Below are 26,963 nucleotides of genomic sequence, written 5' to 3'. Positions count from 1 at the left end.
AATTGTAGATTATTTAATTCCCAAGAATTTGGTTTGAAAAAAATGTTTCTACGGCACAAATTGAGTGAATCTTAAATGAGTATCTATATCGAAAAACATTTTTTCTTAGATATAAAACTAACATTTTGGATAGCGAATAAATCGAAAACTATTAATTTTATCAAACAAATGTATAGAACATTTTTTGCTTAGGATGAATGTTTGAATCAAGTTTTGCGGTTAAAATATAATAAAAAATTTCCACCCGCGAGATGGGGTGGCAACAACCCCCATAGTAAAAGCGCCTTTCGGCATCATATAGATTTTAATCCTTGGACTATCCGCTACTTGTTCTCAAATTTTCAAGCAAATCGATCCATTCTGTAAGAATTGCGAGGTGAAAAGCTTCAGTTCCTGGACTATAGGTATTTTTATTCAGCTTAATGCCTCGGCAACTAATGGCCATTGGCATGGTACAGTTGATTTTTCAATCAGATACCTAGTGTACTGTGTAGTGTGCTTGTTGAGTAAATGTCTTGTTAATTAAAAAGTCGACTCCATTGTCTTTACAAAGGGACGCTAATTGTATCCGAACGTCTGAGGTTCCTCGGGTGAGTAACGATCCCACAGGGATAGAAACTATTTTCACTTATTTCACTTAATAAATTAAAAACTTCCTACCCCTGACGAGATTCGAACTCACGACCCCTGAATCCAAAGGTAGGCTCTCATACCACTGAGCCACAGAAGGGGGGAAATTTAAACATCAATGACTATTTTTTAAAACTAGGTATTTGTTCACGAATTATGTGCTACCGTTTTTTCTGGCACAATTGAAGATTGTTAAGGGTATCGGTACAAGGTTTCGGCTCCAATGCTATTTAAATGGGATTCATTTTTTTTTCGAATCCTGAGAAAACTTATTTCAAAAGTATTTTTGAAAAATTTAAACGCAGAATGAAAGATTACGTTCTTACCGAGGGCCGAAAGTCCCTGAATACTTCTATAATATTTATTTTAATAAGTTACAGGGGTGAAAAACTAAGAGAGAATGTAGTGTGATTTTTAATTTAAAATATATTATTCAAAAGAAACTTTTTATTTATTCTAAGGGACTTTCTGCCCTCGATAATAATTTAGTCTTTCATAAGTCTTAAGTCTCTTAAGTTTTATAGTCTTTCAGAAAAAATTATCATATTAATTAACTGAATTAATAATTAAGGCAATTAATTATACAAGTAACAGTTATCCTTCTTCTTCTTGTTCCACTCCTATCGGAGATTGGAAATCATCAAGGCGACCCTGACCTTGTTTACAGCTGACCTAAAAAGTTCATTAGGGGTGCAGCCAAACCAGTCTCTCAAATTCCGCAACCATGACACATTATTCTACGGCCTGGATTCCGTTTTCCTTCTATTTTTCCTTACATTATATTTTGAAGTAATGCATATTTATGACCTCTCATCAGGTGACCCAAATATTTGAGTTTTCTTCGTTTTATCGTTAACAAAATATCTTAGTCTTTCCTATCCTTCGTATTACTTCAAGGTTTGTGATCCTTTCAGCTCAACTGATCTTCAGCATTCGACGGTAGCACCACATCTCGAAACTTTCAATATTTTTTATGTTGTTCTGTTTGAGAGTCCAGGCCTCTACACCGTATAATACCGTGTTAAATACGTAGCCTCTTAGCATTCTTAATCGTAGAGAAAACAGTTCTCCAAGAACATTAAAAAGCCATCTCTTTAAAGTTAATGATGACATTAAAAGTAAAGTTTACATATACATACCAGTGAGAATTTTACTACACGTAATTTGCCGTGTAAAGACAGAAAAAGTAGGGATAGCCGTAAAATATATGCGCCTTCACTCTTAAGAAACGCTTTTAATAAACGAACGGTTGACCGTTTTTCGTTATAACTAGGGAAGTGCGAAATATAGAAAACTGAACAGGTGGAAAGTATCGTAGGGAGCGGTGGAATGATATCCGGACAGGTCTGTGTGTTCCACCTGACGAAGCAAAAACCGTTATGTCGTGTTCATTATATGCATGAGATTTTTTAAATTCACGGTGGCAAACGAAAAGAGATTTAACCCTTAAATGCCCGTGATATGAAAATAACCATAAATGCCCATGTGGGGTCTCCTAGGGACCCCACTAAAATTTTCAATTTAGTAACGTCATTTAGCACTGACTAAAAGGAAAACACGGTTAAAAATAATTTTAAGCATATTTGAATAATTTTTAGTTATTTTTCATACAAAATTAACGGCTTTTCTAGAAACAAATTATTTTCAATTCGAACAAAATTAAAATTAAATAATAATATAAGCATATAACTTTTAGTTGCAATTTTTACATACAATAGTTTTTTCTTCTTTTCTGTGCACCTGGCATATAAATTTTTTGCAAAAAGAGCAAACGGTATTCACTTTTCTGTCACAGTTTCGCGGACACTGGTAACAACGAGCACGTTTCTTAGCTGAATGGACGGATTGAGTTGCAACTTCGGTAGTTGGGTTTACCATTGGTATGCCACAATCTTTTAGAGCAGATTTTACATAGGCTTTATGTTATATATATTTCGCTCTTTTTTCCATGTTGTTTCGAGCAAGCTCAGCCCCTAATTGTAACAGGAAAATACGTCTTCGTGAAAAATTATTTTTCTTCCAATCAGGATTTTTTTCAATGTATAAAATATAGGCATTTAGTACACATATGTCTATAATATTCATAAAGAGCCTGAATGGCCAACGAGCAGTTCTTCTTTTACAGGAATATTCCCTAATCAGTTTGTCGGCATTATCAACACCACCCTTGGTATTATTATAGTCTAAAATCATCAAGGGTTTGTTTTGAGAGTCTTGACAAATTATATCACTATCGTGTTGACTTGAAAGAAGATGTACCATCCTGTGTATTTTAGGTATGTACGAAACCATAGCTAATTCTTTAGTAAAAGCAAATATTGACGACTCCGCAGGTCTTTTTGTCAAACTTAGTTGTGGTGGTGTATCAGGTTTATTTTTGCGGACGGTCCCAAGTAAAGTAAGGTTTTTAGATAAAAGATATTGAGCAAGAGGAACACTGGTAAAAAAGTTGTCAGTTGTAATTCCTCTCCAACTGCCATGATATGGTTCCACCAGATCTTTCACAACACGAAATCCCTGATTTTTCTCTATTGTACCACCTGGTAGTTTTCCAAGGTACATCTGAAGTTTTGATAAATAAGATGTTTTAACATCCGCGGCAGCCCAAATTTTTATCCCATAGCGGCAAGGTTTTGATTTTATATATTGTCTAAAAGGACACTTTCCTCTAAAACTCACTAACTGTTCGTCAACGGTTATATGTTCGTATGGTTCAAAGGCTTTGTCACAGTTAGAGACGAACATGTCCCAAATTACTCGTATCGCCGCTAACTTATCCTGTTCCTTCCGCTCCACCCTGGTCACTTTGTCATCAAACCTCAAGAAACTCGATAATTCTTCAAATCGGTTCCTAGCTAATGCGGCTGTAAAAAATGACCGGCGTATTGAGGTGTCTGTAGACCATATCTCTCGTGTCGATTCTTTCCCACACCTTAAAGCACCAGCTTTGATAAGTGCTCCTAAAAAGCTATCCAGTTCATTGTTGGTAAGTACCGTCCACTCTTTTTTGTTATTCGGATGTTTTTCGTTCCACTCTTGATAACGCCTAACAGCTTCTTCATTAGTATGAAGGCATATGACATTCTTCATCTCTTCGGTCAAAAATAAATTGAAATAGTCTAAAAACGTGTTGGAATTTTTACTATAGTTTGTTAAGCCTGGATGTACATTTATAATATTTTTTTGTTGCCTCTTGGATCTCACGAAAGGTAGGCTATTCCACTGCATTCCAGATTTGGATGTATATGTTGGACCACTAACCTCACTAATATTATCGTCCACTTCGGTAGGTTCTGCATCTGATTCCTCGTCACTGTTGACTTCTAAATTGTCCTCAGTTTCCGAAACATTTTCCTCAACAACATCTTGCTCTTCGCTATCTGATTCGTCGGTAATCTCATAGTCGAAATCGGAGTCTGATATCCCTTCTTCTGTATTTCGGATAATTTTTTCATGTTTTGGTCGCTTATTGTCATTTTCATTCTCTTACGGTCCATTTTTCAATGTAAACTGACGAAAAATGTTAAAAATAATAAAAATATTCTGGTGCCTCTAAATGCCCAATCGGGGTCACAGCGAGACCCCACTTATCTAAATCTCTCTTACAGACCACTGCACCTCACGAATGTTCGTGGTATACTAACAGAAAACGTAGGAGACACGTCCACACAAATACCTGATTGCGCGGTTGCCAAATGTTTCAAATAAAGATATTATAGCCAAAAATGTATGTCTGGGGTCCCATAGTGACCCCGATTGGGCATTTAAGGGTTAAAGAAAAATATACATTATGTATTATCATTGCTTTACAAATATTTCATTAATATGTACTAACGATAACCAAAATCTATAAATTTTGATAGGTATTTAACAAGCAAATAAAGTAACACTGTTTATTAAAATGACACTAATAACAAAGCGTTTAACGAAATATCGTTAATTGTTAATAGTCGAGGAAATGTGTTTACGTCCAGCATGGATTTACTTCAAATTTTTACAGATGGTAGAAAATAGTCTAAGGATAATTTTCTATATCATGCCGCTGTACGCTAAAACATTGGGGGTGGTTGCCACCCCATCTCGAGGGCGTGAATTTTTTATTACATTTTAACCATTTGATAAATGTAACAAGTGCTTCTAAGAAAAAAATGGTTTTTACATTTTCTTCGTAAAACTAATATTTTTCGAGCTATTCGCGCTTGAAAGCCCTATAGGGCTTTTCATCACATTTTCTCACTTTTTAAACTTTCCTAGGATTTCTACAAATGTTTCAAAATCGATATTAGCTAAATCTGTTCAGTTATTCTAAAGATGATATAAAAAAATATAAAAAATAGACTGACGTTTATTAAACGTCATTTAATGTTTACATATCGAAAAAATGTCCTGGACATATAAGATTGGATATTACAGATATTGGTATAATTTTAAAAAATTCTCGGTTAGTATAAAACTTATATACATAGTTTCAAAAGTTATACATCACCACTCATCATCAAGATTTTTACACTTTTATAAATCCGTATCCTTATCACATATTTAAAATAGACCTTTTTCATATAAAATGCACCTTTTTTGGTTTTTGTTTTATTTATTTGATCTGGTTTTGGCAAGGTGTAAATATTTGAAAAATGTATTCTCTAAAATTTGTGAAAATACGATTTATAATGAATAATTTAATTTCTGAGTTGGACCGTGCAACAATAATTATTGTTTTATTTGAAGAAGGCCATTTATAGACGGAGAGCTAAAGCCGAAAAATCATCGTCATAAGTAATATGGAGTTTGGCATGTGAAATGTGTCGATTGTATATTGATAATTATGACCCCTTTCAGTCTGACACCTTAGTGGATACAGGAAGTAGGAAAAAGGGATGAAAGGGGAAAATAAGTGCAGTCATTAAAGGTTTTCATCTCCTATTTTGTTAAACCTCCATCGATTTGCATGAAAATTGGTGACTGGTTAGAACATAGCTCAAGAAACAAAACTGATTTGGTGCCAAATTGCCTTTTTACCCTGGGGGTGGATACCACCCCCTTCTCGGGGGTGAAAACTATTTTATTAAAAATAACCTCCCTATTGGATAGAGGGACAAATTTTAAGCAAAACTTGTTATAGGCTATTGATTATATTCAAAATAAGACAGCTAAAAGGAACTACAACGTTAACGGAGTTTTATTATTGCATATGGTCAATGGACATCTATATATGAAAAAACCGCGGAGTGCTACCATTTAAAGGGGTGCGTTTTTGAGAAATGGGTGAATTAGTCCCTGGGCACAGGTTACATTAGGGTGAGTTCCATGTACTTTTGGTACTAACATATCTACATAAAAATTGTTTCTGGTTAAATTTCATAGCTAAATATCACTTTTAAAGTCAATGATACTTTTTTTTACAAAAATATATTCAAAAGAAAAACCACAAGGGAACCCAAAAGAAAGAAATTTGGTTTTTTGTCCCATAACTTTTGTCCACGAGGATATGTATAGACATTGCTTTACAGAAAAAAAATCTACATATTTCTTCTTTGAAATGTTCTTTAGTACAGGTAATTGGGATTTATAGTTTTCGAAATATGATTTTTCAAAGTTCGCCACTCACAGCAATTTTGGGCAATTTTCCTTGTTATTTCGCAAATATTGTTCTGTAACTTTTTTCTACGTAACTTTAGGTATATGCAATGGTACACGTAATAGGAATAGAAATCTATTTATAAAAACCTTTAAAATGGTCTACTGTATAACTTTGTACGACTTTTTTTTTAAAGAGATTATGGTTTTTCAACGTTTTATACTTTTAACGATTTTGTATAATATAATATAAAAATAAAATAGTATTATTATATAATATATTATATATTATGTAATATTATTTTTTACATTTTTTACGATTATTTTTAAAATTTCTCATTATATTTTTTTTCTTGTATATGAATATACTATACAATGCTCAATAAAGAAGGCTTACTTTCTGTTCTTTAAAATGGTTTATTATCTATATTTAAATACATAATGGAGACCGAGTGATTCTTTGATATTTTTTGACCTATATTATTTAAAATTATTTCTTTTACAAAAATTCCATAAACATTAGTCTTAGAAAACATCACTTTAGTTAAAATTATTTAAACGTTGACATTTAAAAAATTTTTAAATTCAAAGTCCATCTCTTCGTTAGCATTACCTTCAATATCTTCCTCTGACACCTCAGTTATCTTAGAGTTCCCACATTAGTACACATGCACCCTTTGCAGAATACTGAACAACTAATTCCTATCTTCCTACAACCGCAGCTTTTGTACATCCTTTGGTATATTTACATGCTATTTTTTCAAGCAAAGCTTGTGGTGCAGGAGCTTTGACAGTAAATATCGGAATTACATAATCCATATTTTGAAGTTTTCCCGGTCGAGTCAAGTGGATCCAAAGTATGTATTACCTATAAAAAATAAGATTCAATCATAACACACAATCACATAAAAAGTTATAATGAAGAATAAAAAATAATCCTAAAATCAAAAATCGTTGCAAGTACTTATTACAATTTGAAAAAGCATATCTTATTCAAAAATAATCCTAGAATTTTTTATTACACCAGTTTAAAGTAAACAGAATAAGCTTTCTTTTTTATTATATAATATATAACTAAATGTAGAAAAAAAAGTTTTTAATGGAAAATTTAAAAATAATCGTAAAAAATATAAAAACTCGTTAAAAGTATAAAGTCTTGAAAAAGATAACCTCTTTCAAAGAAGTCGTACAATATTAGACAGTAGAATATTTTAAAGGTAATTGATTTCTGTTTATATATCTTACATGTACCATTGCATATGCCTAAAGTAACGTAGAAAAAAGATACAGAACAATATTTGCGAAATAACAAGGAAAATTGCCCAAAATTGCTGTGAGTGTCGAACTTTGAAAAATCATATTTCGGAAACTGTAAATCTTAATGACCTCTACCAAACATTATTTTAAAGAAAAAATATGTAAGTTTTTTTCTGTGAAGCAATGTCTATACCTATACTCATGTGGACGAAAGTTATGGGACAAAAAACAAAATATCTTTCTTTTGGGTTTCTTTGTGCTTTTTCTTTTGAATATATTTTTGTAAAAAAAAGTATCTTTGACTTTAAAAAGTTATATTTAGATAGGAAATTTAACTGAGAACATTTTTTATGTAGACGTGTTTGTACCAAATGTACATAGAACTCACCCTAATGTAACCTGTGCCCAGGGACTAATTCACCCATTTCTCAAAAACGCACCCCTTTAAATGGTAGCACTCCGCGGTTTTTTCATACATAGAGATTCATTGACCATATGAAATAATAAAACACCGTTAACGTTGTAGTTCCTTTCTATAGTACATAATCAATAGCCTATTATATCAAGTTATTAAAATAAATCAATATTTTTGAGTTATTAAAGATCAAAGATTTGAATTTTTCGTGAAACAAATGCATGGTGTAAAGCGGTTTTTCATAAATAATTCAAAAACTGTAAGTTTTAACCAAATAGTTATGATTACCAAAGTTAAAGATAATAAAAAAACGAATAGATTCTTTACGTGAAAGACCTTTTAGAATTATTTAAAAGTGAGTTATAGTTGATTGAATATATATTTTTTTCCGCTAGTACTGAAATCTAAGTATTCAAGCTTAAATAACGGGAAAACGATGCATTTTATAAAATATATTATTTACTAAACACTTATCAAAGTACTCAAGAATACCTACCAAGTGAGCTCCAACAGAGCTCCAATACAAATGAAGTTGAAAACATCAAAGCTAAGCAAGTGATGATGAAAATGAAAGAACCTTTTCGAATTTTTTAGGAAAAAGTGAAAATTAAAACATACGATATTTATATATTTATTTTGAAATTAATTAACAGAATAATTTTCAAAGGAATTTCGGGAATGAAGATATAGTCCTGTCGCCAGGGGGGGTACAACGGCCTCGTTAATTCAGATGGACTTACTCAAGTTTTTTTTATGTATTTTGACCCGTAGAACACGAATTTTTTGGGTAACAGTTGATCCGGATGTCGATAAGATTGTTATAGACCAAGAACTTGAGGAATCAAATAACAGCGATTTTTGGCAAAACAAAACAATATTTTGTATTTTTTGGGCCATTTTAAGTAAAAAATATTTCTACAAGTTTTTTCGTAGGATGCACAGTTTTCGAGATAAACGCGGTTGAACTTTAAAAAAATCGAAAAATTGCAATTTTTGAACCCGAATAACTTTTGATTAAAAAATAAAATAGCAAGTCTGCTTACCGCATTTGAAAGTTTAAGTCAAATTATATCGGTTTTGATTATTTGCATTGGTAAAAATTTATTTTTTTATTGTTTAACAAAGCTATAAACACGTAGGGTTTCCCGTGCTTTTACATGCGTTTTAACGCATGTAACGTAGAAATAGTCTTGATTGCACTAGTACCTATTCTACCTACTCGTTCGATTTTAAATGAGAAATCATAGAAACATCACTCACGCACTAGTTGTTTGTAGCTTTGTTTAACAATAACACAATAAATTTTTAGCAATGCAAATAATCAAAACCGACATAATTTGACTTGAACTTTCAAAGGCGCTAAGCAGAATTGCTGTTTTACTTTTTAATCAAAAGTTATTCGGGTTTAAAAATTGCAGTTTTTCGATTTTTTGAAAGTTCAACCGCGTTTATCTCGAAAACTGTGCATCCTACTAAAAAACTTGTAGAAATATTTTTTGCTTAAAATGACCCAAAAAATACAAAATATTGTTTTGTTTTGCCAAAAATCGCTGTTATTTGATTCCTCAAGTTCTTGGTCTATAACAATCTTATCGACATCCGGATCAACTGTTACCCAAAAAATTCGTGTTCTACGGGTCAAAATACATAAAAAAAACTTGGGTAAGTCCATCTGAATTAACGAGGCCGTTGTACCCCCCCTGGCGACAGGACTAATAGGAATATAATTTAATAAATAAATTATCAAGTTCGTTTTATTACAATTCAAATATAACAAGCTTAAAATGCGAGCATTATTATGACGAAAACTTTGTTTATTTATGTATTTAAATTCCTAATATGGAAAATTGCTATTACGAAAAGTTGTTTGGAACTAAAAATTATGATTTAATGTGCAATTATATTCTTCGATTTAACTATTGTGAGGTATAAAGATACTTTCCTGAGCGAATTTCTTGAGCGAAATTCATATTTTTTATACCTCGACTAAAATCGATACAATTTTATATATTCTTGGATTTTAGACCATGCAGATCTTTTTATCAAAAATAATTTTTGTTCGTAAAATTAATAATAAAAGAGAAATAAATGAAAATGATGATAGGTATCTGTAATTTGAGCAAAAATTAAATATCTTTTTTTTTCGTTAGAAGAATGTAATAATTACATTAATATATTAATTATTAATCAATTAATTATAATAATTACAATTATTGCATATATTAGAACATAGTTTTTGATTCCAAACAATTCTTCGTAATAACAAAAATTTACAATATTGTGAAAAATAAAGGTACTTTACTCTTAAGCGAAATTCATATTTTTTTAAATACCTCTTATAATATAGATAAAATTTGCTATCTGATGGTTGAATCGTAGGTTTTACAGGATGCAGAACTTTTTATGAATTATAACTTTATTTCGTAAAATTAAAAATAAAAAAGTGTCCCGTAATATATGTGTCCAACTTAAGTAGACGCACTGTATATTATTATAATAATCAATATAATATTTACATAACACATAAATGATTGAGTAGACAGCTCAAAAAATTTGTAACCTGCCATTTAACATTACTTACATTAACATTAATAAATAATATTTATTTATTTGATATTTCAATTCTTTTGCCGTTTGTGTGTCAAACGAAACAAAGACTTGCGCATCTCGGGACAGCAATTTAGGGTCTTTATCCCAAGCATTTTTAGCCGATGTCAGTCGAATCACGCGCTAGTTTGAAATAATATGAAATTTTCATTTAAATTTTTACGTACGTTAGGTTTAATGCATCTTAGCAGTGTCTCCATTGTAGAATTATCTCGCTATCTAAAATTGCTAAAAGATCCTAAATTGCTGTCCCGAGATGTAATTTGTCTTTGAGGTCGGTTATCTCGAAGATGGTTTGAGATATTGAAATGCCGTTGTCAGATTTAGATTCAGGAGACAAAACTACATTGATATCGGTAGATAAGCTCCAGATATTGCAGGGGCGGCAACTCACTAACGAACGAACCAACAGACTTTGCGAATTTATAAGCGAAAACAAAATTTCCATTGAAAATACTATTTATTTTCATCACTTTCGCTATTATGAATCTCATCGTCAGCTTGCTCATCATCCATCTCATCGTCTGTTTCATTCTCAAAAATAATATCGCTAACAATCTGTGGCATTTGAGATCCTTCTAACCATTTGAATTTATGTATTATGTGTTATCTTCAGCAAGTTCCCAACCATTTTGTTCAATAACCAGCTCTGTTGGATTTTTTTTATAGGCGTTCAACCAAATCCTTGAAATATATCATGCTCGTAAAAGATGTTGGTGAAAGATGATGATTTTTGAGTTATATTTATGAAAAACCGCTTTACACCATGCATTTTTTTCACGAAAAATTCAAATTTTTGATCTTTAATAATTAAAAAAATATTGATTTATTTAATAACATGATGTAACAAATTTTACTTAAAATTTGTCCCTCCATCTACAGGGTGATTGATTAGTAGGGTAAAGCTCAATAGCTCCGCTATAGTAATAGATAGCAATAAAAGTTAATAACAAAAATTTTAGCCACCTTTGAGCTTCACATTACAAAATTAGTTAGAATGTTACAGGGTGTTCGATAACACAGTGGCAGACCAAATTTAAGTTTTTTTAAATGGAACACCCTATTTTATTTTAAATTCTAAATCCTGTTAACTTCTCCATCACAAAAATATAAAGGTTTGTTATGTTATACAGGGTAATTACAAAGTTATAACCAATTTTATATGAAAATCGTATTAAGTTTAACTCCCTGTATAAATAAAAATAAGCAAAACAACAATGGTTTATTAACGCCATATTTTTTAACGTATTGTCAAAATTTTCAAGAATGGTCGATATTGCTAATTTTCTTTATATAAAATACAGGGTGAGTCAAAACGCAAGTACATTATTTTCTCAGTAATTTTAAATAGAACACCCTGTATTTAATATCACTATTGAAAAGTACCATTACCCTACTTTAATTTTTAGATAATATTCCCTATGTCTAAATTTATTAGTTTTCGAGATATTTTCATTTTTCAATGGACCAGTAGCGTGGCCACCCAAATCGACAGAATTTAATAAACTGGACTGATTTTTTTGGGGTTACGTTAATAATGAAGTTTATAAAATACCTCCAACAACAAGGGATGAGATGAAAAATAGAATACAAAGTGTATTTCGATGTGTTAATTTACAAATGCTCCGTAGAGTAAGTAGCTCATTCAATGATCGTTTTTAGGCGTACATAAATGTGTTAAGAGACAATTTTGAACACCTTATGTAATTAAATATTAAAAATATTTTATTAAAAGTGGCTTCTAATTTTTTCAAACATGTTTTTTTGCAAAATGTATTACTGATAAATTATGTTTCGTTCTTTATTTGTTACATTGTTACATTTACATACAAAAGTAGTGTTTAATTGTCTTCACAAAATATTGTATTTTGTGTTTGTGTCTTTTCTTGTAAAATGTATTACTAATTTTCTTTGTTTATTTGCTGCATTTACATAAAAAGGTAGTTTTTAATTGTTTCAAAAATGTTGCATGTACCTAGTGGTTGTGTTTTTGTTTGTAAAATGTATTACTAATAAATTATTTTTATTTCTTTATTTACTACAGTGTTACATTGATTACCGGATTGATAATCGGTAATCTTCAATTGTCAATTCAGTCATGGCTTACTTAAAATTTAGATAAATTTAAACACCTAAAATAATTAGCTCTGAAAAATGAAAATATCTCGAAAACTAATAAATGTGGGCATAGGGAATGTTATATATTATATAAAAATTAAAGTACGTTAATGTTACTTTTCAATAATGATATAAAATATAGGGTGTTCCATTTAACATTACTGAGAAAATAATGTACTTGCGTTTTGACTTACCATGTATTTGATATAAAGAAAATTAGCAATATCAATAATTCTTAAAAATGTTTACAATACGTTAAAAAATACGGCATTAATAAACCATTGCTGTTGTGCTTATTGTTATTTATACAGGGAGTTGAACTTGTTACGATTTTCATGCAAAATTGGTTATAACTTTGTAAATACCCTGTATAACATAACAAACCTTTATATTTTTGTGATGGAGAAGTTAACAGGATTTCGAATTTAAAATAAAATATAGGGTGTTCCATTTAAAAAAACATAAGTTAGGTCTGCCACTGTGTTATCGAACACCCTGTAACATTATAACTAATTTTGTAATGTGAAGCTCAAAGCGAGCTAAAATTTTTTTATTAACTTTTATTGCTATCTATTACTATAGCGGAGCTATTGAGCTTTATCCTACTAATTAATCACCCTGTATATGTGGGGTTATACATAGTTTCTGAAAATAATTAATATTAGCAAAAATTTTGGGCGATACATAACTTCTGAAAATGTGTATATGATATTATTTATTATATTTGGTTTTATTTGAAAGGCTGCTTTATATAAAAATGTCTCCTATCTACACATTCCCTGTTATGAAAAACAGCCACACCTATGACATAAATCATGCTCCTGTATTACACCGGAGTGGTTAACGAAAACAAGCAAATGCGAGGGGCGATAAAATGCTCTATATTAATAACAGATATTCGAATGTCATTAGGACTGACTAGCAGCACGCTTTATGTACATATAGACTAAGAGCCGACATATATGTGAAACTATTTCTTAATCATTTTAGGCACAATAAGAGCGTATAAGTGAAATAGTAGAACCTAAAATAAAACGTATGAACACTGTGCTGTCACTTGTTAGTGGCGCATGTGTCGACAGTGGCGCATCAAATGTTTCACTTATGGACGGGATAAATAAATTAAAAGTTACCTTCGCTCACTACCAGAACTCAACTTTTTTCATTTTTTTATGTGCTATGTAATTAACAAATAAGATTCAGCGTAATTTCAACCCACCACGCTCTTCCTCCTTCCCCCACCATCAAAAACTTCATTTTTCGTTTTTATTTTTTTTTTTTAGGTGGGATGTAATCAATTTTAAAAATATTAAAAATTTGCAGGCATAGTGTTGAGGCTTTTGTAAAACATGTCTATTTTTACAGACCCATAGGTTGAGTGTACATAACCACAAAAATTTTTTTTGGAAAAAGCGTGTAACTTTATTTTGGCGATGGCTGCATGTTTATTTTTTTAATCTTATGTATTTTATCGAACACTCCATTTCTAATTTTGTTCAGATTTTTTCCGTTAGGTTCGCAACCTTCAAAAGTCCAAAAATAAAACTGTTTTTAGTGGGTTTTTGGGGATTTTCTTTATTTTATAGACTTTAAAATAGATCCATTCAATTTCTTTTTTATAGGTTATATAAAAATTGAAGTAACTGAGTCCTTTAGAACATTTTGGAGAATCACGTTCAAGCCCCCAAAAACCCTCTAAAAAAACAGTTTTTGGATTTTTGAAAGTACGAACCTTACTGAAAAATCTGAAAAAATTAGAAATATAGTATTTGATAAAATACACAATATTAAAAATTAGACCTGCAGCCATCCCAAAAACAAGTTATACTAAGGAAGTACAAAACTCAAAGAGGTACCACAAAAAATGTATATTAATAAAAGGTCATAAAAGGACGCGTTTCGGCTCTTCGCGAGCCATCATCAGCTTTAAAATACAGGAGCAAAGACGAAAACTGTCCATGTTCGCAAGATGGTTCCTCCCAACGTGGAAGTCATAAAAATCTTTCTAATGAATTTTTATATTCATATATAACTTAATGTCTAATACAGTACTTAAAACTTTAAATAATGAAGCCTATAGAACCTTAAATAATGTAATCTAGTAGATTCTTCCTCCTTCCTGGTCTGGATAGTTTTCGTCTTTGCTCCTGTATTTTAAAGCTGATGATGGCTCGTGAAGAGCCGAAACGCGTCCTTTTATGACCTTTTATTAATATACATTTTTTGTGGTACCTCTTTGAGTTTTGTACTTCCTTACCTCGAGACCACATTTGAGAATGGATACTTCTCTTCATGTACAAGTTATACTCTTTTTCCCAAAAATAAAAATGTTTTTTTGAAGTTATGGTTTTATGAGGTAGTTTTTATTACTCAACCTACGGATCTATAAAAAATAGACATGTTTTATAAAAGCCTCAACTATGCGTGTGAATTTTTTGAAATTTTAAAAGTTCTGATGGGGGAAGGGGGAAGGAGGTAGTGAGTTAAAATAACGCTGAATCTTATTTGTTAATTACATAAAATCCTTTATAAAAGGTATATTTATTAAAATCCCTATACAGGGCTACATCAAAGACAGAACTAGTTTTCAATCGGTTGACCGATGATCATCAGTGCAATCCTAAAATGTGGATTTGTTAATTACATCCCACATAACAATTTCATGTTCTTAGTAGATTCGTAGAACACAGTTTTCAGAAAAAGTATATATAAATTATGCGTAATTATCATTGCGAATATGCAGAGCAGATACTAACTATATACTACATTACAGTACTTAAACGTTCTATGTATATACTCAGAATGTACTACCGCAGTTCTTTTCAGTATATACCAAGAATATACTTTTTATAACATTTGAAGGAAGTGCTATAAACCTTCTATTTATATACTTAGAACGTACTACCGTACATCTTTTTAGTTTATACCAAGAACGTACTTTTTAGAATATTCCAAGAAAGTGCCATAAACCTTCTATTTATATACTTAGAACGTACTACCGCACATCTTTGTATGGGAAGAAAATATTTTTAAGAATATTCTAAGAACGCGCTATCAAGTGCTATATTGCTTAGAAGTATGTTTTCAGCATCACCTAATCTTATCTTAGGTTCTACTGGTTCTACCAAATACTTATTATATTTACATATTTTAATTGCAAATGAGAATGTAGTTAGTACCTACATTCTACAATATTACTTAAAAAGTAAGTACATATTTATAAATTTTAGTTATTTATATAAATTATTATATAATATTTAGCTAAACTAAACTATGTGTAAGTAACTAAAATTTATATACTTATATGTACTTACCTAGATACCTACTATTTAAGTAATATTGAGTTACCAAAATAGATTATATTTTGAAGCACCGCAAACAAAATAAAAAGATTATGTATGTTCTATAGTGCTAGTACTTTATCATATTTGTCTTCATCCTTAACACTGTATAGATACAGATACAAATAATGTCTGTTTTCGTTTCCATATTTTACTGTCATTTAATATCTCTAATCCTTATTCAGGTAGGAAAAGACTGGAGTGTGGCCGATTTGAGTTTGGTCACCAAACAACATCGGTGCATCGGTGGTTAGTGTTGCCAAACGGAGGGAAATTTCCCTTTTTGCGGGAATTTTCAACATAAAAGATGATAACGGGAAAAAGTTAACTCAAAAGGGCATTTTTGCTCCAGTTAAAATTGTATAATATTAAAAAAAAATAAAATATTTGAAAATAAATAAACATATTTTCTCAGATTTTGTAAACAGGAGGGAATTTTTTTATAAAAGTGGGAATTTTTAAGGTAAGTTGACGGAAAAAGCTTACTCGACGGTTGGCAACACCAGTCTTTGGTTGTGGATTTGGCACTTTTGGTGCTGGAATGGCCCATATTGAATTGAATGTACCTAAATTCAAATTCCAACGATGTAAAAATACTCATGATAAACTCGAAATGGTAAAGTGATTTCAATTATGAAAACGAATTTTTAATAATAAACGTTAATACAATTAATGTTTAAACTTTTTTACAATACAACAATTTTGAAATTAAATTCGTTCAATACTACCTATACAGGGTGTCCAGAAACTTTACCGACAAACGAAGACAGGAGATTCCTCAGATAATTTTAAGACAATTTAACCCAATTCACCTAGTCCGAAAATGTTTCTTAAGGGAGCTCTTTGAAAATGGCGTCATGAAATTAGTTTTTCTTAAATACCTCCAGAACGCTTAGATTTAGAAAAACGAAAATTGGTATGCATATTTAGTTTTCATAGATGAATCGATTCCATCTATCGCAAAATTCTAGTACCGGTCATGGGCGTCCGTTTTGGGTAGAGCAACGGGTATTTTAACGCATAACTTTTTTGTTCTTAACTTTTATGCATTTTTGACACCGTATTATTAAATTGTGAGGTATTCTAGTACTAAAAGGTACTCTTGCTTAAAGTCGGTAGGACACACCGTTTTCTAGAAAAATCGATTTGAAATTTTTCATTTTTGGAATTTGAAAAAAAAATGAAAAGAACTTTTCAACAAAAAACGAAGTATTTTACCAACATAAAGTAAGAGTAACTTTTAGTACTCGAATACCTCATAATTTAATAATCTAGTGTCAAAAAGGCTCAAAAATTCAAGATAAAAAGTTTTGCTATAAAATAACTGTTGACCTACCCAAAACGGACGCCTATGACCAGTACTAGAAATTCGCAATTAATGAAATCGATTTATCTCTGGAATATAAATAAATGTACCAGTTTTGGTCTTTCTAAACAGTTTTTTTTTGAAAAAAATTTTTTTAATTCAAAGAGCGAAAAATTTTCAAATCGATTTTTATAGAAAACGGTGTGTCCTACAGATTTAAAACAAGAGTACCTTTTAGTACTAGAATACTCCATAATTTAATAATCCAGTGTCAGAAATGCATAAAAGTTAAAAATAAAAAAGTGATGTGATAAAATAACCGTTTCCCTACCCAAAACGGACGCCTAAGATCGGTACTAGAAACTTGTAATGGATGAATTAGATTTATATCTTGAAGATAAATACGCGTACCAACTTTTGTTTTTCTAAATGGAAGCGTTCTGGAGGTATTTAAGAAAAACTAATTACAAGACGCCATCTTCAAGCTCCCTTAAGAAGCATTTTCGGACTAAGTGAATTGGGTTAAATTAACTTAAAATTATCTGAAGAATCTCCTGTCTTCGTTTGTCGGTAGAGTTTCTGGACACCCTGTATACAATATGTCCCTGTAAGTTGTATCCATATGGAAAACTTTTTTATTATTAATTTTCCAAAAAAAAAGTTATTCTTCATAAAAAGCTCTGCATGCTCCAAAACCTAAAAGTTAACCATCAAATATCAAATTTTTTGAATATTATACGAGGTATGTCAAAAAGTTTGAATTTCACTCAAGAGTAAAATAGTTTTTTCACAATATTAAAAGTTTCTATTATAAAAATTTGTTTGGAATTAAAAACTCTATTATAGTATGCAAGTACATCCTTCTAATTAAAAAAATTTTTTTGAAAAATTATGGATAACTAACATCAGTTTTTAATTCAGATAACTATTTTATTATTAATTTTACGAAAAAAAGTGATTCTTAATAAAAAGTTCTGCATGGCCTAAAACCTAAAATACAACCATTGTCCAATATCAAACATTCATTATTAATATCCGATATTGAACAATATAATTTTATCACCCCGTACATCACACGAGCCAATTTGTTATCATAATTAAACCTGTGCGGATTATTTCATTTGTTTAATTGTAGCAATCTATAAACAATATTTTGGCAATGGACATTAAATTAGCTGACTAAGTATAAACCTTTGTTCTCTTGTGTGACCCAATTCATGTTGCCAACAAGAGATAATACATGTTACAATCATTCTCAAGAATCACTTCAACTAGGCCAGAGGTGCCTTTAACTTCATTCACTAAATTCAATATGTAGTATCATTACAGTCTTCAACTAAATCGCGTACAAGTCACAAGTCAGTACTCAAAGTTCTCCCGGGGTAACTACCCTTAGTGTCGGTCTTATAAATAAAATCTCGCATTACTAGTTGGTGTTTTCATTATCTGAAGAGCAGCCTCCACTGAGCTTAGAATTATACAACCATCTTATGTCAAATTTTATCAATTTTATACTAGATATTATGTCAAAAAATATGAATCTCGCTCAAAAGTAGAAGTTATTTAGAATTAAAACTATGTCTCAGTATGTAATTAATTACATTATTGTAATTGAAATATTCTGAACTATAAAGGTAGTTTACTTTGATCAAAATTTATCTTTTTTGACACACCTCGTATAAAATTGATAAAAGTGTGATATAAGATGGTTGTATATTAGGTTTTAGACCATCCAAAACTTTTTATTTCGAATCACTTTTTTTCGTAAAATTAATAATTATAGAGTTATCAGAATTGAAATAACTGAAAATAATGTTAGTTATCCATAATTTTTCAAAAGAAAATTTTTTTAATTAGAAGGATGTAATTGCATATTAGAATATAGCTTTTAATTCCAAACAACTTTTCATAATAGCAATTTTCAAGATTGTGAAAAATAAAGCTACTTTACTCTTGAGTAAAATTCAAATTTTTGACGTACCTCGTATAACATTCATACAATTTGATATTTGATGATTGAGTCTTGGGTTTTGGATCATGCAGAACTTTTTGTAAAGAATAACTTTTTTTCGTAAAATTATTATTAAAAAAGTTTTCCATATGGATACCACTTACAGGGATATACTGTATATAAATTTTATTAATTACTCTAAAAAATAACGAAGTTGACAATCTATAAGGCTAGTATTATACTTCCTATACATACATATTATTTTTAAAATATTTTAAAAGTATCTACTTATAAGTATGTGTTGAGAATGTACTTATAAATATGTGTTAAGAATATTCGATAAAGGTATAATCTAAGAATAAACTTTAACGAATATTCCGAGATACTACGTACACGAATGTGTTCAGTATATTCGGTACGAGAATATTCTTTGAAGTACATGCAAAGAACATGAAATTCAGAATGTTCTTAAGGTACATATTATGTTTTTAAGGTATATGCTTTGAATTTGATGCGAACATCATTGTTATGTGGGATAGAACTTAAAACATGAAAAAAATGGAATTCTGGTAGTGACGGAGGGTAACTTTTAATTTATTTATCCCGTCCATAAGAGAAAAGTTTGATGCGCCAATGTCGACGCATGTGTCACTAAAAAGTGACGGCACAGTATTCATACGTTTTCTTTTATGTTCCGCTATTTAAGTTATAGACTCTTATCGTGCCTAAAATGATTAAGAAATTTCACCTATACGGGCTCTCAGTCTAATACCAACCTAAAAGTTGGATTAAGGTCAATTTCCCTTTTTTAGCATGTCAAGTTATTACTCTATAAACTATAAACCCCTACGAGATTTGAAGTGACCTGACATGACGTGAGCATTAATGAATGCAAAACATTAACATGTTATTTTTAGGTATGCGTAGGTTTTCATACAAGAGGATACTTTTACGTGCTTAAATATTGTATTATTTAATTCATAATATATCCCTCATCTATACCTACTGTTTTCACTTCATAAATAACTTTCATGAAATCTGACAGCTCGAGATTTTATTATTCCAATTAGAGCGTTTTTCCAAAACTTACCAAGTCCAAATTTGTGATTTTTCAGTACGATCGAATTTCTGCTGCTATTGATTCGCATTTGGCAGAGAAAAGATTTTTTGCAGATTTATTAATCATAACCTTCTAATTAACCACTTTTAATTAAATTTAGGTTTTATTTGTTTTTGTCTTTACAATAAAATAAAAAAATTATATAACATTCCAAAGTTAAACTAAGTCCATGGACTTAAGGTACATTTGAAATATTATTAAGATTAAGAGATTTAGTTAACTAAAACAACAACAAAAACGAATACACTATGAATTACACTATAGTCCTCACACTTCCTCATTGTCCACGACTTCTTCCGCAACGTCTTCATTGACATTGCCAACATTCTGCAGTGCATGTTCGTACAACACCTTTTCCTCATCGGTTAACTTGACAAATTTTAAAAGATGTCTGATATTTGCCTTTTTGGCAGAACTAATTGTGTTAACAGCTGGTAACAATGTGGCTGTTTCTAAAGTACGTGAAATATTAACACTGTTACTTTTCAATACACTGTGTGAACATGCATTGCCGGTGTATGTAAGTGTTTTGCACAGAAACTGTTTTCTTTCCTTTGTAATAACTAAAGATTCGTTGCTCAGTTAACTTAAACACAAACTTTTTTTTAACATTTTGCAGGCCAAAGCTTTGTAGTCTTTAATAAAACATTGTTGACCATTTTGCAGCACTTTGCAATTTTTATCAAAAATATTGTAATAACCTTTAGCAGTGGCGGCTGGTCAGGGTCGGCAGTGCCGACCCACACATTTATGGACACATAGATTTTTTTAAATATATAATTAATCAGAGTTGATGATATTCGTTTCTGTGAAATAAAAAAAATATCTGTGAGATAATACAGACTAAATTTTATTAATTGTTTTTAAAAGAATTCGATCGATCCCATACGTTAAGTCATCCCTGTATGCTGTTCGTAAGAGACTTTTCAAATTAATGATCCTAGCCATGCACCCGATTGCGATTGTGTGAATTCTTATAAGGCCCGCTTCGGCAAGCCGTCCCCAGATTGACCATTTGCTTGTAATAACAAGATATGGAATATTAGCCGATAGGCAACCAATTATACATTCCCCGTATTTATTTGATTGGCAAGTACGGCAGATAAACAATCTGCCGAGCGGTGATCTGCAAACGGCAACAAGTCACGTACGTATAGACCAGGGCGCATCTGTAAAAATATTAGTAACATTAATTTGGACGTTGAGAGGTGACTCATATTTGTTTGCAGAAATTGCTTGAAAATAACTCATATAATAATATTTGAGTTATCCTCCCACTCAAAAAGGTCCGGAACATTGTTTAAATAATCAAAATATCAAAAATTGAAGGAAAAATTCGATTTTTTTCTTCATTTTTTGATTATAACTTTAAAAGTATTCATTTTCGAGAAAAGCAGCACTGACATAAAAGTTGCGTAATTAAATTTCCTCCAATATAGGATTAGTTAAAAATTTTAAAAATTGTCATCCTTGTTGCAAAATAGCAATAATTGCGAAAAAATCATAAAAAACAAGTATTCGCATTTTACGTTTTTCAACGGTTTATGCTACACTTAGGGCCTTCATAATTTTACCCAGAAAAACTATATCATATAATAAAACAATACGGTGAATTTCATTAAGATCGGTTCAATAGATTTTGCAAGATAAATTTTGCAATCCAACTTTCGCAAAAAATTATTTTTTTCAAAATGTTGCAGAACTGAAAATAAAGCAGACAGCAGGTTCAATTTATTTTTACGTATAGAAGAATACTGTACCTTTCTTCTATATGTAAAAAAAATCAACTTGCTCTCTGCTTTATTGTCAGTACTGCAACGTTTTGAAAAAATTAATTTTTTTTGCAATAGCTGGATTACAAAATTTATTTTGCAAAATGTATTGAATCGATCTTAATTAAATTTACAGTATTGTTTTATTATATCATAGAGGTTTTCTGGTTAAAATATGAAGGTTGTAAGTGTAGCATAAATGGTTAAAAAACGTAAAATGCGAATACTTATTTTTTATGTTTTTTTCGCAATTATTGCTGTTTTGCAACAAGGATAACACTTTTTAAAATGTTTAAACAATCCTATATTGTAATAAATTTAATTACGCAACTTTTATGTCAATGTAACTTTTCTCAGAAGTGAATACTTTGAAAGTTAAAATCAAAAAACGAAGAAAAAAATCGAAGTTTTTCTTCATTTTTTGACATTTTGATTATTTAAACAATGTTCCGGACCTTTTTGAGTGGAAGGAGAACTCAATTATTATTTCCAAAGAATTTTCAAAATATCTATTAGACAAGTTCATTAAAAACTATCCATCATTCTTTAATCAAATAAAATAAGAAAATGGATTAACAGATTTATATGCTGATCTAAATATTTTCGGAAGGTGGGATAAGTTACAAAATATATTTAAGTTTATATACTGCAATTCATTAGGTATAACAAACTGTTCCCGAAATTAATAAATTATTGTGCTCAAATGTGGGCAAATTCTGCCTCAAATGAACGGGATTTCTCTTGTCTCAAAAGAGTCAAAACGTATTGTCGAAACACCATGGAACAAGAGAGAATGTCAAACTTGTCTCAAATGTCAATAGAAAAAATCTTTTAAAACATCTCCAAAACAATAATAAATTTTACAATGACGTTATAACCCATTTTGCTATTTCGAAACAACATAGACTAGAGTTAATTTATAAACAGGTTTAGGTTCTAAATTTATAGGAAAAAAAAAACAAAAAAAAATAAAAAGAATAAAAAAACAAAAACCAAAAACTTCTATGAAATTGAAGCCTTTTAGTTAGATGGCATACCTATCTGAGGAGACAAAACCTTGCCGACCCTCTCCCTAAAGCCACGAGCCGCCACTGACCTTTAGGACTCGAAATTGGTTTTTGTTTCCTTATTATGTTTTCAGATGGTCCAAAGACGCGATCAGCCGGCATAAAACTATGGCCACTTATTGGAAATATGTGCTGAATTTCCTTAAATATGCTATTTTATACATAACATAATAACGTAAATTAATATAACTGCAGAATCTTTATTTTGACCAGAACAAGAATCAGAATATAGTTAGTTTTAAGAATCAGAATATAGTTAGTTATACAGGGTGTTTCATTAATAATTGTCCATACAGTAACTGGAGAAACCTTAGCAAAAAATATGAAGATTTAACCTAAAACACTTAAATAAAATGTGGTTCCTTACTGAGTTACAGGGTGTTTTATCTAAAAATTTAAAAACTATTTTTGCTCAGAATTTTAAAACTATTCGACGTATCCTTTTCATACTTGGCAGGAAGTATAGGTACTGTACAAACTACTAAATTATGTTAAACAAACGTTTCTGGCTATTACCAGAGGCGTACGACGGGGGAAAGTGAATGATTGACAGTTTTCAAATTCTACGCCACTGGCGGAATTGCTATTTTAGTTCCATTTTTGGATTCTCCGATACTTTATATAAAAATAATATACCCTTCATTCGTAACGATAAAGTCATTAATTTTCGAGATATTTGAATTTAAATCTGAAACTACACGGTTATTTTGATTAATGTATTGTGTCGCTTTATTTTTAATTTCAAATATCTCGAATACTAATCATTTTATCGTTACGAGTTAAAAGTATATTATTTAAATAAATTGTACTGGAAAATCAAAAAATTACACTAAAATACGATTTCGTCAGTGGCGTAGAATTTTAGAAGGGTCAACCAGCCAATATCCCCTGTCGTACGCCTCTGGTAGTAGCTAGAAACGTTTATTTATCTTAATTTAGTAGGGTGTATAGTACCTACACTTTCTGCCAAGTATGATAAGGATACGCCAAATAGTTTTAAAGTACTGGGTACAAATAATTTTTAAATTTTAATCATATGAATCATATCGCAAATTAATCAAAATAACTGTGCCGTTTCATATTTAAGGCTATGGGTACATAATTCGCAAATATTTTACGTGTATCCCTACTTTTTCTGTCTTTACACGGCAAATTACGCGTAGTAAAATTCACACTGGTATGGATATGTAAACATTACTAAATGTCATTCTACTTGAAAATGTCATCATTAATTTAAAGAGATGGGTTTTGAATGTTCTTGGATAACTGTTATTTTTATAATTGGAAATTATTAATTACGTTAATAAATGTGATAATTTTTCACCAACTATGTATTCAGTGATTGTAATAATTTATTTGTATAACAAAGACTAATACTCAATCGAGAAAAGAGGAAAAGTGTTAAAGTGATTTTTTAATAATATATTGTTATGGAACGCTTACAATTTTGAACATCTTTAAGAACAAAATACTTGGATCACAGAATATATTATCCTGATGTATTCTCTGCTTGGATCTTCCACACATAATACACAATAAATAACTTTTTATTAAGTTCACGTCTTAAATCAATTATTTATCAAATACACTATATTTAAATAAAATTTAATCAATAACTCAACATATTCCCGATGCAATGTCAAATATTTAAAATTGTCACTGATTGTCAGTGTCTGACTGACAATATTATATTCGGCTGAGTGCGTTGTAAGACAAAGATAGATTTGGAAAATATTACCACGGCATTGTGTTTATTTTTTTCGAATCCTGAAAAAACCAATAAATATTTTTAAAAAATTTCAACGCAGAATGAAAGACTAAATCATTACCGAGGGCTGAAAGTCCCTTAGAATAAATAAAAAGTTTATTTTGAATGATATATTTGAAATTAAAAATCACACTAAATTTTCTCTTAGTTTTTCACCCCTGTAACTTATTAAAATAAACATTATAGAAGTTCTCAGGGACTTTCGGCCCTCGCTAATAACGTGATCTTTCATTCTGCATTTAAATTTTTTAAAAATACTTATTAGTTTTCTCAGGATTCGAAAAAAATGAATCCCCATTTGAATAGCATTGCAGCCTAAAATACGTACCGATCCTCTTAACTTCAAATATCTCGAAAACTAATGACTTTATCGTTACCAATGAAGAGTATATTATGTTTGTAGAAAGTATTGGAGAATCTAAAAATGGCACTAAAGTAGTAATTCCTCCAGTGGCGTAGAATTTAAGAAGGGTCAACCATTCACTATCCCCTATCGTGCGCCTCTGGTAGTAGCTATAAACGTTTGTTTATCATAATTTAGTAGGGTGTATAGTAGTCGCACTTTCTGCCAAGTATGAAAAGGATACGTCGAATGGTTTTAAAGTGCTGAGCAAAAATAGTTTTTAAATTTTTAGACAAAACACCCTGTAACTCAGTAAGGAACCACATTTTATTTAAGCGTTTTAGGTTAAATCTTCGTATTTTATGCTAAGGTTTCTCCAGTTACTATATGGACAATTATTAATGAAACACCCTGTATAGTTTTAGTTTTAAGATTTGAGGTCTTTCATCTGGGTTAAAAGAAAGGTACTTTGCTTCTAATGAATGAAGAAAATGCATTAATGCGGAACTTACTTCATTTGACCCTTTACCACTTTTGTTTTCAGTCCAAGTGTAAGCAAAACAATTTTCTTTGTTCTGATTTGTTTCTAGTTACCAAAGTAAGATTATATAACCACAACTGCCGCATATAATAAACATCAAAAATGCTTAGTTTTGGTAAAGGTTGGTTTTGTTGCATATCAAAACAAACTTTAACCACTTCGCTGGTCTCTTTTTTTCTAGGAGTTGATAAAACTTTTTCGCGCGTAGCTTATGCAATTTCAGTTCAGTTGAAATTTTGTTGCTAACATCAATGTTTGTCGCAGCTGTTAGTTCTATATTTTTTTAATTCACAAAAAGAACATACGTCTGTCCGTGGATGACCAAAACTCAAGTTAAATTTTTTGGCAAATATTTTATAATACTTGCAGTACGAAGTTATTGGAGCTTTCATTGTGTTTCTAATGTTACACCACAAATTATATAACTCTTTCACTGACAATTCAGGTGGTAAATTACCTCGAACCCTTTTTTTCGACCATAATGACTACTTCTATATTTTAAACTTTTTATATGATTTATTATTGACAAAGTTGTTTCATTGTCTTTAAGTGTGACGGATTATCTGTTCTAGGACGATGTTGTTGTGGAGTCTGTGGTTGTATAAATTTTGTAAGAAAGTTGTTTTGCAACGCAGGCGATTTATGTTCGTATACCTTATTGAAGAAAGCTAGAATAAAAATAATAAACATAAGAATACTTTACATTTACATACCTACATAAACTAGAACAGTAACCTTGGATATCTTCTTGAGTCAATTCATTTGCTTTACACAGTTTAGTGGAAGAAGGGTGTTTACAAGAAGATTTTGGAGTTTTACCCACTGCACTATTACGCAACGTAGACTTAATGGTTTTCTTCCAATTATCTTTATTTTCTTTTTTACGTCGCCCCTTTAGAGAAAGTGAAACAGTCTCTTAATAATTTTCACTCATTATTAAAAATATTTAAGGCACAATAACTACTCCCAAATGTTACAACGGTTCCTCTTATAAGAGAGGTTATAATTTACTGTCAATTCAAGCGCACTTGCAATCATAGCGCATGCCCAGAGGACAGTAAATTTTGGAATAAATTCATTTTGGAAACAAACTTATGCATTAATTTTGACTAGGACTTGGCCACATTTTGTAAAACATTATATCGTTAAAGGC

Source organism: Diabrotica virgifera, chromosome 6, assembly GCF_917563875.1.
Source record: "Diabrotica virgifera virgifera chromosome 6, PGI_DIABVI_V3a".
Lineage (NCBI taxonomy): Eukaryota > Metazoa > Arthropoda > Insecta > Coleoptera > Chrysomelidae > Diabrotica > Diabrotica virgifera.
This window is presented reverse-complemented; position numbering follows the sequence as displayed.